The sequence below is a fragment of the Phyllobates terribilis genome, unplaced genomic scaffold (assembly GCF_046119375.1).
Source record: "Phyllobates terribilis strain yellow unplaced genomic scaffold, ASM4611937v1 Scaffold_150__1_contigs__length_4496277, whole genome shotgun sequence".
Taxonomy (NCBI): Eukaryota; Metazoa; Chordata; class Amphibia; order Anura; family Dendrobatidae; genus Phyllobates; species Phyllobates terribilis.
Window position 1 is genome coordinate 2,494,710 of NW_027362910.1, and position 12,292 is coordinate 2,507,001.

General features: G+C 48.1%; 1 protein-coding gene across 3 annotated transcripts in view; it reads left to right on the top strand.

Moving 5' to 3' along the window:
- LOC141206934 (uncharacterized) overlaps nucleotides 1-12,292 on the top strand; it is a 60,731-nt gene that overhangs the window by 32,110 nt on the left and 16,329 nt on the right. Inside the window, exon 1 of one of the 3 annotated variants that reach the window (XM_073664300.1) lies at nucleotides 2,876-2,966. The exons of 1 other annotated variant lie outside the window; for it this stretch is intronic. The gene's annotated coding sequence lies outside the window, so the exon portion shown is untranslated. Of the gene's footprint in view, nucleotides 1-2,875; nucleotides 2,967-12,292 lie in introns of those variants that run through there. One more of the 3 variants, XM_073664301.1, reaches the window with a different exon arrangement.

Genomic DNA, 12,292 nt, shown 5'->3' on the forward strand with positions numbered 1-12,292 from the left:
GTACACACGGCTCCGCTCCGTACACCTCGTACACATGGGCTCCGCTCCGTACATCTCGTAGACACACGGCTCCACTCCGTACACCTTGTACACAGGGCTCTGTTCCGTACACCTCGTAACCACATGGCTCCGCTACATACACCTCATACACTGATTCAAAGAAAAAATTGACCATATCCGACAGGAAATTTTCTCCCAATCCCCAAATGTTATGCATGCTCCCCCCCGCCACATTGTATCTTGCTCATTTTCTGACTTCGAACCAGTCACGGAAGATGAAGTGATCAGGCTCCTTGCATCTTCTCGCCCTACCACCTGCACCAGCGACCCTATTCCCTCACATCTCCTTCAGTCCCTTGCTCCAGCTGTCACCTCTCACCTAACTAAAATTTTCAACCTTTCCCTCTCATCTGGTATCTTTCCCTCTTCTTTTAAACACGCCAGCATACAACCATTACTTAAAAAACCATCCCTCGACCAGAACTGCACGGCCAACTACAGACCTGTTTCCAATCTTCCCTTTATCTCTAAACTCCTGGAACGCCTGGTCCACTCCCGTCTAATCCGCTATCTCTCAGACAACTCTCTTCTTGACCCTTTACAATCTGGTTTCCGCTCTTTACATTCTACTGAAACTGCCCTCACTAAAGTCTCTAATGATCTACTAACAGCTAAATCTAATGGTCACTACTCCCTGCTGATTCTCCTGGATCTCTCTGCAGCATTTGACACTGTGGATCACCAGCTCCTCCTCACTATGCTCCGCACTATTGGCCTCAAGGACACGGTTCTCTCCTGGTTCTCCTCTTATCTCTCTGACCGCTCCTTCTCTGTGTCTTTTGCCGGCTCCTCCTCCTCCCTACTTCCTCTTACTGTCGGGGTTCCTCAAGGATCAGTCCTAGGCCCCCTTCTTTTCTCCTTATACACCGCTCCTATTGGACAAACAATCAGTAGATTCGGTTTTCAGTACCATCTCTATGCTGATGACACCCAATTATACACCTCTGCTCCGGACATCACCCCTGCATTACTACAAAAGACCAGTGATTGTCTTTCTGCTGTGTCTAACATTATGTCCTCCCTCTACCTAAAACTGAATCTGTCAAAAACTGAACTACTCGTCTTTCCTCCCTCCATTAATCTACCTGTGCCCGATATTGCCATCTCCGTTTGTGGCTCAACCATTACTCCCCAGCTACAAGCCCGCTGTCTTGGGGTCATTTTTGATTCAGATCTTTCTTTCACTCCTCACATCAAATCACTCGCTCGTTCATGTCATCTACACCTCAAAAACATCTCAAGAATCAGGACTTTTCTCACCTTTGACTCGGCAAAAACTCTTACTGTCGCTCTTATTCATTCTCGTCTTGACTATTGCAACGCTCTACTAATCGGTCTCCCTCTTACTAAACTCTCCCCTCTCCAATCCGTCCTGAACGCAGCAGCCAGGATCATATTCCTCGCCAACTGCTACTCAGATGCCTCTTCCCTGTGCCAGTCATTGCATTGGTTGCCCATCCAATATAGAGTTCGTTTTAAACTTATCACGCTTACCCACAAAGCGCTCCATGCTTCAGTAACCCCCTACATCTCCTCCCTTGTCTCAGTCTACCACCCTACACGTGCCCTCCGTTCTGCAAATGACTTGAAACTAAAATCCTCCATAATCCGAACTTCCCACTCCCGTCTCCAAGATTTCTCGCGTGCTGCGCCAATTCTCTGGAATGCACTACCCAGGACAGTTCGATTAATTCCCAATACCCACAGTTTCAAGCGAACCCTAAAAACACATTTCTTTAGACTGGCGTATCACCTAAACACACTCTGTCCATCCCAGCTTTCCCCCATATTAAAATCTTCTTCAACTTCGGGTTCAAACCAACCATGCACATAAAAGCCTCTGTCAGGACTGCACACATACTGGCTGGCGACCAGTCCATGTATTATTATTTATCCTATTCAGTATATCAAGGCTGCATTATACAATATATGTACTTTTTACCTTTTGTGTCTCCCCCACTTCCTCATAGACTGTAAGCTCGCGAGCAGGGCCCTCACTCCGTTCGATATGAGATATGCTTATTCTGTATTGTCTGTATAAGTCCCCCCTAAAATTTGTAAAGTGCTGCGGAATATGTTGGCGCTATAAAAATAAACTATTATTATTATTATTATTATTACACATGGGCTCCGCTCTGTACACCTCATACACACACAACTCTGCTTCGTACACGCGCGGCTCCGCTCCGTACACCTCGTACACACACAACTCCGCTCCGTACACGCACGGCTCCGCTCCGCACACCTTGTACACATACAACTCCGCTCCGTACACCTCATACACGCGCGGCTCCGCTCCGTACACCTCGTACACATGGGCTTTGCTCCGCACACCTCTTACACACACAACTCTGCTCCGTACGCCTTGTACACGCGCGGCTCTGCTCCATATGCCTCGTATACACGCGGCTCCGCTCCGTACACGCGGCTCCGCTCCGTACGCCTCGTACACGCGGCTCCGCTCCGTACACCTCGTACACACCCGGCTCTGCTCCGTACACCTCGTACACGCACGGCTCTGCTCCATACACCTCGTACACACGCGGCTCCGCTCCGTACACCTCGTACACACACGGCTCTGCTCCGTACGCCTCGTACACGTGCGGCTCTGCTCCGTACACCTCGTACACACGCGGCTCCGCTCCGTACACCTCGTACACGCGCGGCTATGCTCCGTACACCTCGTACACACGCGGCTCTGCTACATCCACACTGTAAACCCCTCCTGACCCCACACATAAACTTCAGCTCATCCAGCACCATGACAACCAGCACAGCAGAGTCCTGCATCCACTGAGGCCCCTGATCATGTGACCCCTGACTCCTCCCCTCCTGTGACCTCATCACAGCTCCTGTGCGCGCCGCACACAACAGCCATATATGTGGTGGCGGCTCTGCAGGTGGAGGTATGTGGAGATCCCCATTACTGGGCGCAGGGGGCATTAACCCCTTCAGCACGGAGGCTCTTTTGGGGTCTTGTGTTGCCCCTTTATAAGAATCATAAGGTTTCTGTTTCCTGTGATAGATACATACGACCCAACTATGGAGACAGGAAGGGAGGAAACGTCTTGTTCTCATTAGTGATGAGGGCGCGTGGATTGTTAACCCTTCGGTGAGCGCGCTCGGGTGCTCGGCATCTATGTTGGTGCCGCCGCGGCTCATGTGTCATGGCGGTTGGGCTGCTGTGACACATGCAGCGATTGCCTAACAAACAGGCTGTTCATCAGACATGGTGCCATTAACAGATGCCTTCACCGAGGGTCTTGAATAAAGGGCTCTAATGGAGTGAATAATAGGACCCACAAACCCAAACCTATTTAACAGCGAGAAGACGAGCGACCAATTGACTGGGTCAGACGCCTTCTCAGCGTCAATTAAGTGACATTTTATTGAATGAAATAAGTATTTGATCACCGACCAACCCGCAAGAATTCTGGCTCCCACAGTCCTGTTAGTCTTTCTTTAAGAAGCCCCCCCTACTCTGCACTCATTACCTGTATTAATTGCACCTTGTTAGATGTATAAAAGACACCTGTCCACACACTCAGTCAATCACATTCTAACCTCTCCACCATGGGCAAGTCCAAAGAGCTGTGTAAGGACACCAGGGACAAAATTGTAAACCAGCACCCCTTAACCGCAGAACCCATGCGGTTAGGGGGTGCCTTTACATCATACATCTCCCCTGAGATTCGCAAGAAAAAAGGAGTATTTTTTTTCTGGGAAAAAGGGACATTTTATTAGGACCTGTCCTTCAATTCCTAAACAAAAGGACAACTCACAGCAGAGAGGATTCTCTTATAACATAACCTTCACTTATACTTATAAAACTTTATATCCTATATATCCATTACTGAATCAACATAACTCCTATTAACCTAAGGACACAAAAAGACTCATTGCAGATATTTACAGGATACGGTCCCCGGATGAATATATCCAGTCCTGACTGTTAACATTAATCATAATCTAAAGTCCTATTGTGCAATATAGAAAGAAAATGTGTGGTTCTCACCCATTTTGCATCTAGACACCATCCGGGATTTTCTGATGCTACCCTGTCATGCCCCTGGGTTTAGCTCCCGCCCCGACACGGGCAGTACCCAAGTGTACCTTCTAACGTATCCCACAAAAACCCTCCCGACTCGTTTCTTTCTCCTTATGGAGAATTCATCAGGGGAGTATGTTTAGCATTTTGGGGAAGGCACAAATAATGCAAAGAGAGAAGGTGACTCTGTGCCAATAAAGTGTCAAAGTGAGTAAAACAAAAAATTCAATGAGGCTCACAATAGTGAGTGTTCATTACAGTCGTACAGAGTGCTGCCCCCACTATTTTTCCAAAAAATGTATGGGGAGATAATCCCACACACTCACTTCCTGTATGTAAATAGGTTTACTTTCCCTCCTTTCCAGGGAGTCCTATGTCACTTCCCGGGTGGGTCTTATATCTCTCTTATATTTTTGTTGCTATAATTCCAGGGTTTATCTCTATCAAACCCATTGCTTTTTCAAATACATTATCCTATAATAGTGCTCTCATCAGACTCATTCCATTTTGACGACATTTTGAGCGCGGAGTCTCACAATCACATGACACGGCTGGGTCTCACCCGATCGCATCATTTCCACCGCCCGACAAGCCGTGACCACGTGACACCGCCGACCGCAACATTTCCGGACGCCCAGCAGGTCACAGTCATGTGACATACCCAATCACATAATTTCTGGCCACCCGGCATGCCGCGATCACGCAGTGCAGCCCCATTTTTACAGCCGCCTACACTCAGCCATATGTTACAACATGTGGCCGTGGACTCCACAACGCTTCCGGTCACGTGGCACCCGAAACGCCTCAGTCACACGACCGACCACATATGGTCACATGTCCCCATATATACCGTATTATTTCTGAATGATTACCACTGCCATAGTGACCATCAATCCAAATCGCACATGATGCTCCTTCCTACTTGGGGTAGGTTGGCAGCTTTAAATACAAACTTCATCAGACATAATTTGAATATACGTATTTCATTCTGAAGGCACTCTTTAAGCAACCTGTTGCCCACAATGTCATATATTATATATCTATCCATAAATTTCCCTTCTTCCTAAGGGTATATAATCCTTAAGGATATAAATATCACCTTCTTTTGAAGGCACTCAAGATTTTAAAGGCTCAAAAATCTGATTTTGACAGGCTCATGTAATGGGACGCTTCACGTAAGCATGATCAAACGGGGGGAAGGGAGGGGGAGGATTTTGTAAGGTGGGGATCAGGAGATACTCCTTTCAGATAAAACAACTATAGCCAAGTTGCTCATTGAGCCACTTAGGGGTCATGGTGTTCAACCGGAAAATCCATCTTGCTTCTTTTAGCTGTAGGATTCTGTCCATGTCCCCCCCCCCCCCCCACTATTCATTTTCATGCAACCAATTCCCGTCAATGATATTACTTTCGGATCCCCCCGTGCACTAAATTTACATGTTTAGCAATGGGCGTGTCATTATTGTTTGCAATATCATTTAGATGCTCTCCTATTCTTCTTCTCATTTCTCGTATGGTCTTCCCTATTTACTCCTTTTTGCAAATACATGTTGCTTTATATATCACAAATGTTGTTCTGGAATTAATAAAACTTCTAATATCAAAGGACAGTCCTGTAACGTTACTCATAAAGGTTTTTGTGGTCTTAACATTCGGACAGGCCACACATCCGCTGCAATTGTAGCAGCCATTCGGTCTCCCTGGTAACCAAGACTTGTCCTTTTTAGATTGCACAAAATGACTTTTGACAACCCTGTCTCCAATCGTTTTGTTTCTGTGAAACGTGATTTGTGGTTTTGTACCAACAACTTTTTTCAAATCCTCGTCTATGGTAGAATTCCCGAATATTTTTCTATAATGACCCTTGCTTGTGGGGCACCATTATCGTATGTCGCAATCAACCTAATAAGTTCTTTTCCTTTTTCATTATCGTCTTTTGTTCTTGGAGAGAGCAGATTTTCTCTATTTTGTTTAAAAGCAAACTGGTACGCCCTTCTCAAAACCCAATCAGGGTATCCCCTTCGTTTCGAACTCTCTCTCATTTCCTTAGCCTGCTGTATAAATTCACCATCAGTCGAACAATTCCTTCTCAGCAAAGCAGTCATCAAAGCAAAAGTTGGCTACTTTGAAGAACCTAGAATATAAGACATATTTTCAGTTGTGTCACACTTTTTTGTTAAGTATATAATTCCACATGTGTTAATTCATAGTTTTGATGCCTTCAGTGTGAATGTACAATTTTCATAGTCATGAAAATGCAGAAAAATCTTAAAATGAGTAGGTGTGTCCAAACTTTTGGACTGTACTGTAGTTCCCCCCTAACTAGGTGGTTCCACCCACTCCAGCCAGGGATCAGGGACAGTTGTGCTCTCCCTTAGGAGCATTGTCGCCCTGTCCCCCGGAAATGTGGTGTAGTGAATTCAAGTGTTAGGGTCCTGAGCCGTACTCCTTCCTTACCTGAGAGTGACATACCACACCTCTGGGTGAGATGCAATACCTCTGTGGCGACCGAACCCTTAGGGGGGCAACAGTAGCTGTTGGTTTCCGAAAAATTGTGGTATGTATATCCCCCTCCTCTTGTTTTGCAATCTGGTACTCCTCTTCCACTACCTATCCCTAGTAGGCCATGGGCACACTTGTCCATGGATTTTATTACTGACCTCCCGGTTTCTTCAGGTAAAACAGTGGTCTTGGTGGTTGTAGATAGGTTCAGTAAAATGGTTCACTTCGTCGCAGTACCTGCACTTCCAAATGCTAAGACACTTGGTCGGGTGTTTATAAATGAGATCGTGAAGCTTCATGGGGTTCCCTCCGATGTGGTATCAGATTGGGGGACCCAGTTTGTTTCCAAGTTCTGGAAAGCATTCTGTTCTCGACTGGTAGTGCAACTCTTTTTGGAGGAAAGTGGGGGGTGCGTCTTATAGTCCGAATACTATATTACTGTATGGCCATGCATGGTGGTGGGTGTGGGGGAGCGGCAGCGGGGGAACAACGTGGCACAGGAGCCAGCAGCCGCCTGCTGCAGCCTACACTGTGCCCGCCACTAAAGAAAATGAATATTCCCTGCTCCCTATTCATTTTCCTTAATAGCCAACACACTGTAACCTCAGCGCGGCTCCTGCTGCCGCTCTGCAGTCTATGTGTCTGCTATTAAAGCTCATGAATATTCCCTACAACCCACTCCCATGGGTTGTAGTGAATATTCATGGTCTTTAATAGCGGGCTCATTGACCGCAGAGCGGCAGCAGGAGCCACGCTGCGGTACAGTTCGCCGACTATTGAAGAGACTGAATGGTCACTGCTCCCCACGCACAGACTCCCGGCGTGGGGAGCAGTGACTATTCCAGCACAGCACATGGCAGGGATGCCATGCGCGGCTCATACAGTGAGAGTCTTGACAGCAGAGCGGGACAGCGCTGGAGGAGAGAGGAAGTGAGTATGACTGTTTATTTTTTTTTGTGGGCAGCATGATGGGGGCTCAGAGGGTGCCATACATACCAGGATGGGTGATCAAGGGGTGCCATGCATACCAAGACGGGGGGCTCAAATGGTGCCATACATACAAGGATAGGGGCTCAAGGGATGCCATGCCTACCAGAATTGGGGGATCAAGGGGTGCCATACATACCAGGATGGGTGATCAAGGGGTGCCATGCATAGCAGGATGGGGGATCAAGGGGTGCCATACATACCAGGATGGGGGATCATGGGGTGCCATGCATACCAGGATGGGGGATACCAGGATGGGGGATCAAGGGGTGCCATGAATACCAGGATGGGGGATAAAGGGGCACCACATACCAGGATGGGGGATCAAGGGGTGCCATGAATACTTGGATGAGGGATCAAGGGGTACCATGCATACCAGGATGGGGGATCAAGGGGTGCCATGAATACTAGGATGGGGATCAGGGGGTGCCATGCATACCAGGATGGTAGATCAAAGGGGTGCCATGAATACCAGGATGGGGATGAGGGCCACGTATGCCAGAATGGGATGGGGGCCACGTATACCAGGAAAGAGGGGCCATATATACCAGGATGTAGGATATTAACGGAATTGTGGGACATTACCCCAATACCAGTGTCAGCAGCTGACCCCCTCCCCCATAACAGGGCATCATGACCACATTTTTTGCTTACATTTTTTTTCCTATTTTCCTCCTCTAAAACCTAGGTGAGTCTTATGGTCCGAAAAATACGGTATAATATATATATATATATATATATATATATATATATATATATATATATATATATATACACTGCTCAAAAAAATAAAGGGAACACTTAAACAACACAATGTAACTCCAAGTCAATAACACTTCTGTGAAATCTACCTGTCAAGTTATGAAGCAACTCTGATTGTGAATCAATTTCTCCTGCTGTTGTGCAAATGGAACAAACAATTGGTAGAAATGATTGGCAATTAGCAAGATACCCCCTATAAAGGAGCGGTTGTACAGGTGGTGACCATAGACCATTTTTCTGTTCTCATCCTTTTTGGCTGTTGTTTTGGTCACTTTTTCATTTTGCCATTGCTCTCACCCCTAGAGGTAAAGTAGCATGAGGCGGTGTCTACAGTACAACTCACAGAAATGGCTCAGGTAATGCAGTTCATCCAGGATGGCACATCAGTGCGACCTGTGGCAAGAAGGTTAGCTGTGTCTGTCAGCACAGTGTCCAGAGCATGGAGCAGATACCAGGAGATGTGGAGGGAGCCATAGGAGGGCAACAACCCAGCAGCAGGACCGTTACCTCCTCCTTTGTGCAAGGGGGAACAGGAGGAGCACTGCCAGAGCACTGCAAAATGACCTCCAGCAGGCCACAAATGTGCATGTGTCTGCACAAACGGTTAGAAACCGACTCCATGAGGGTGGTATAAGGGCCCGACGTCCACAGATGGGGGTTGTGCTAACAGCCCAACACCCTGCAGGACGCTTTGCATTTGCCACAGAACACCAGGATTGGCAAAGTCGCCACTGGCGCCCTGTGCTCTTCACAGATGAAAGCAGGTTCACACTGAGCACATGTGACAGACGTGACAAAGTCTGGAGACGCCGTGGAGAGCGATCTGCTGCCTGCAACATCCTTCAGCATGACCGGTTTGTTTGTGGGGTGGCATTTCTTTGAAGGGCCGCACCGCCCTCCATGTGCTAGTCAGAGGTAGCCTGACTGTCATTAGGTACCGAGGTGAGATCCTCAGACCCCTTGTGAGACCATATGCTGGTGCGGTTGGCCCTGGGTTCCTCCTAATGCAGGACAATGCCAGACCTCATGTAGCTGGAGTGTGTCAGCAGTTCCTGCAAGATGAAGGCATTAAAGCTATGGACTGGCCCGCCCGTTCCCCAGACCTGAATCTGTTTGAGCACATCTGGAACATCATGTCTCGCTCCATCCACCAACGTCACGTTGCACCACAGACTGTCCAGGAGTTGGCGGATGCTTTAGTCCAGGTCTGGGAGAAGATCCCACAGGAGACCATCCGCAACCTCATCAAGAGAATGCTAAGAGTGCGCAAAGCAGTCATCAAAGCAAAAGGTGGCTACTTTGAAGAACCTAGAATATAAGACATATTTTCAGTTGTTTCACACTTTTTTGTTAAGTATATAATTCCACATGTGTTAATTCATAGTTTTGATGCCTTCAGTGTGAATGTACAATTTTCATAGTCATGAAAATACTGAAAAATCTTTAAATGAGGTGTGTCCAAACTTGTGGTCTGTACTGTATATGTAATATACAGTGAAGAAATAAGTATTTGATCCCTTGCTGTTTTTGTAAGTTTGCTCATTGACAAAGATATGAACAATCTATAATTTTAAGTGCAGATTAATTTTAACATTGAGAGATAGAATATCCAAACAAATTGGTCAGATGAGACAAAAATTGAGCTCTTTGGCATTAACTCAACTCGCCGTGTTTGGAGGAAGAGAAATGCTGCCAATGGCTCAAAGAACACCATCCCCACTGTCAAGCATAGAGGTAGAAACATTATGTTTTTGGAGTGTTTCTCTGCTAAGGGCACAGGACTACTTCACCACATCAATGGAAGAATGGATGGAGCCTTGTCCTCCCTTCGCACTTGGCCGCTGAGCTCCCGACGGTAGCCGCATGGAGGTCAGCGGCGATGCAGCCGGGAGATGACCGGCGCTAGCCGGTCATCTCCCGGCATCTCGCAGCGGAAGTACCCGCACAGGCAGGGCCGCTCCCTGGTCCTCACTAACACGGTTCGCTGATTGGTCGCGCCACCAATCAGCAACGAGCGCAGTCCGGCCGCGAATTGGCGCTGGATTTGAAACACGCTTCGCTGATTGGTCGCACCTGCCCGGCCGCGACCAATCAGCGATATTGGCGCGAAATTTAAAACACCGCTTCTCTGATTGGTCACGTCCAGCCGGCCGCGACCAAACAGCGACTGGCGCAGCCTGGCCGCGAAGTGGCGCCAGATTTGATACACGCAGGCCACCGTCGAGAGATCGGCGGCGACACAGCCGGAAGATGACCGGTGCTAGCCGGTCATCTCCCGGCTGCTCGCAGCAGAAGTACCCCGATCGGCGGCCTCGCTCCCCGGTCCTCCCTTCACACTTGCCGACGGGAGATCAGCGGCCCTAGCCGCTGATCTCCCGACGGTAGCCGCATGGAGGTCAGCGGCGATGCAGCCGGGAGATGACCGGCAGTGGCGCTCCTTGGTCCTCACTAACACGGTTCGCTGATTGGTCGCAGCCCGCGAACAGGAGACCCCTGGCTGCAGCCGCAAATAGTCGTGATGTAAGCGGAAGCAAGAGCCGGCTGCGGCCGGGGGAATTATGTGCTGGCTGTGCGTGGTCAGCGATGTTGTCACAAGCAGTATTGACAACATGACATAATTACAAAATTCATTAGGGGCCCCGGGGGGATACATTGGGGGGTTAATTTAAAGTAGTGCACAACCCATTTAAACACTGCTTCGCTGATTAGTCGCGCCCGGTCGGCCGCATACATATTCTAGAATACCCGATGCGTTAGAATCGGGCCACTATCTAGTGTGTGTGTGTATGTATATATATATGTGTATATATATATATATATATATATATATATATATATATATATATATATATATATATATATATATATATATATATATATATATATATATATAATATTTTTCCCTTCGGCGGGCTCATTTTCAGCTATTGCTACGTCACTGTGATTTCTGTCTACGTCACTGTGTATAGAATGTGTATAGGATAACAGAGTATAAGAAAGTTGTTATGGACGTGACTTAACGAGCATTGTGCAGTGAGTCTGGTTTCCCTATAGTGACAGATATTTCTTGTTGCTAAAACTGTGATATTTTTTTCATGTTAAATATTTTTTTAAACAACTCTCATTAGTGCGATTGTTGTGCCCCTGCGGGTCCAGTTGCCACAGAAGTGCTGCATCTCAGCCAGAGGTGTGGTACCCCACTCTCAGGTAAGGAGGGAGCACTACACGGGACCCAACCACTCACATCCAACACTACACTACTTCATAACGGAAGGGCAAGATTGCTCCTAAGGGAGAGCACAGGCCTGATCCCTGTCAGGAGGGTGGAACTAAGTGGAGGAGGTGGGTGAAGGAAATAGTTCAGGGGAGCTCAGACAGGAAGAGTATAAAAGCTAGGGTAGAAACATCTAGAAGGGTCCATTTTCCTGGCTCCAGTGCTTGGAGCAGGAGTTCAGTGGAGAGTGAGGAGTGGGCCCAGTCAGAGGGGCCCAGCAGTAGGAGAGTGAGGGGAGAAGACCGGAGCAGTGGGAAAGGCTCCAGAAATAGAAGGGATCCTAGGGGCACGGCGAGTGCGGGAAGCCACCCGTGCGCCCGAATTCACGCTGACCATAGAGGGATCAAGGCCGCAGGAGGGGACTGACCCCAGACTAGTGGAGTACTTTAAAGCTCAGCTAGCAAACCGGAGGTTGCTATATCTTTAGGTGCCGTAGCCACAGTCCACACAAAATCGCTGAAAAGGTGGCCATATAGGACCAAGGGGACAGACGAGACGTCGCCTGACAAGGCCCGCGGCCACTGGCTCGGGACACTGTGTCTGAGGCACAGGGCAGGAGGGCGAGAGCCAGCGTAGTGAGACGGCCTGGAGAGGTACACCGAAAAGGGTCCCGTTCAAGTGCTCCTAGGATATTTGAGAGTTGGCTGGAACACTTCCCA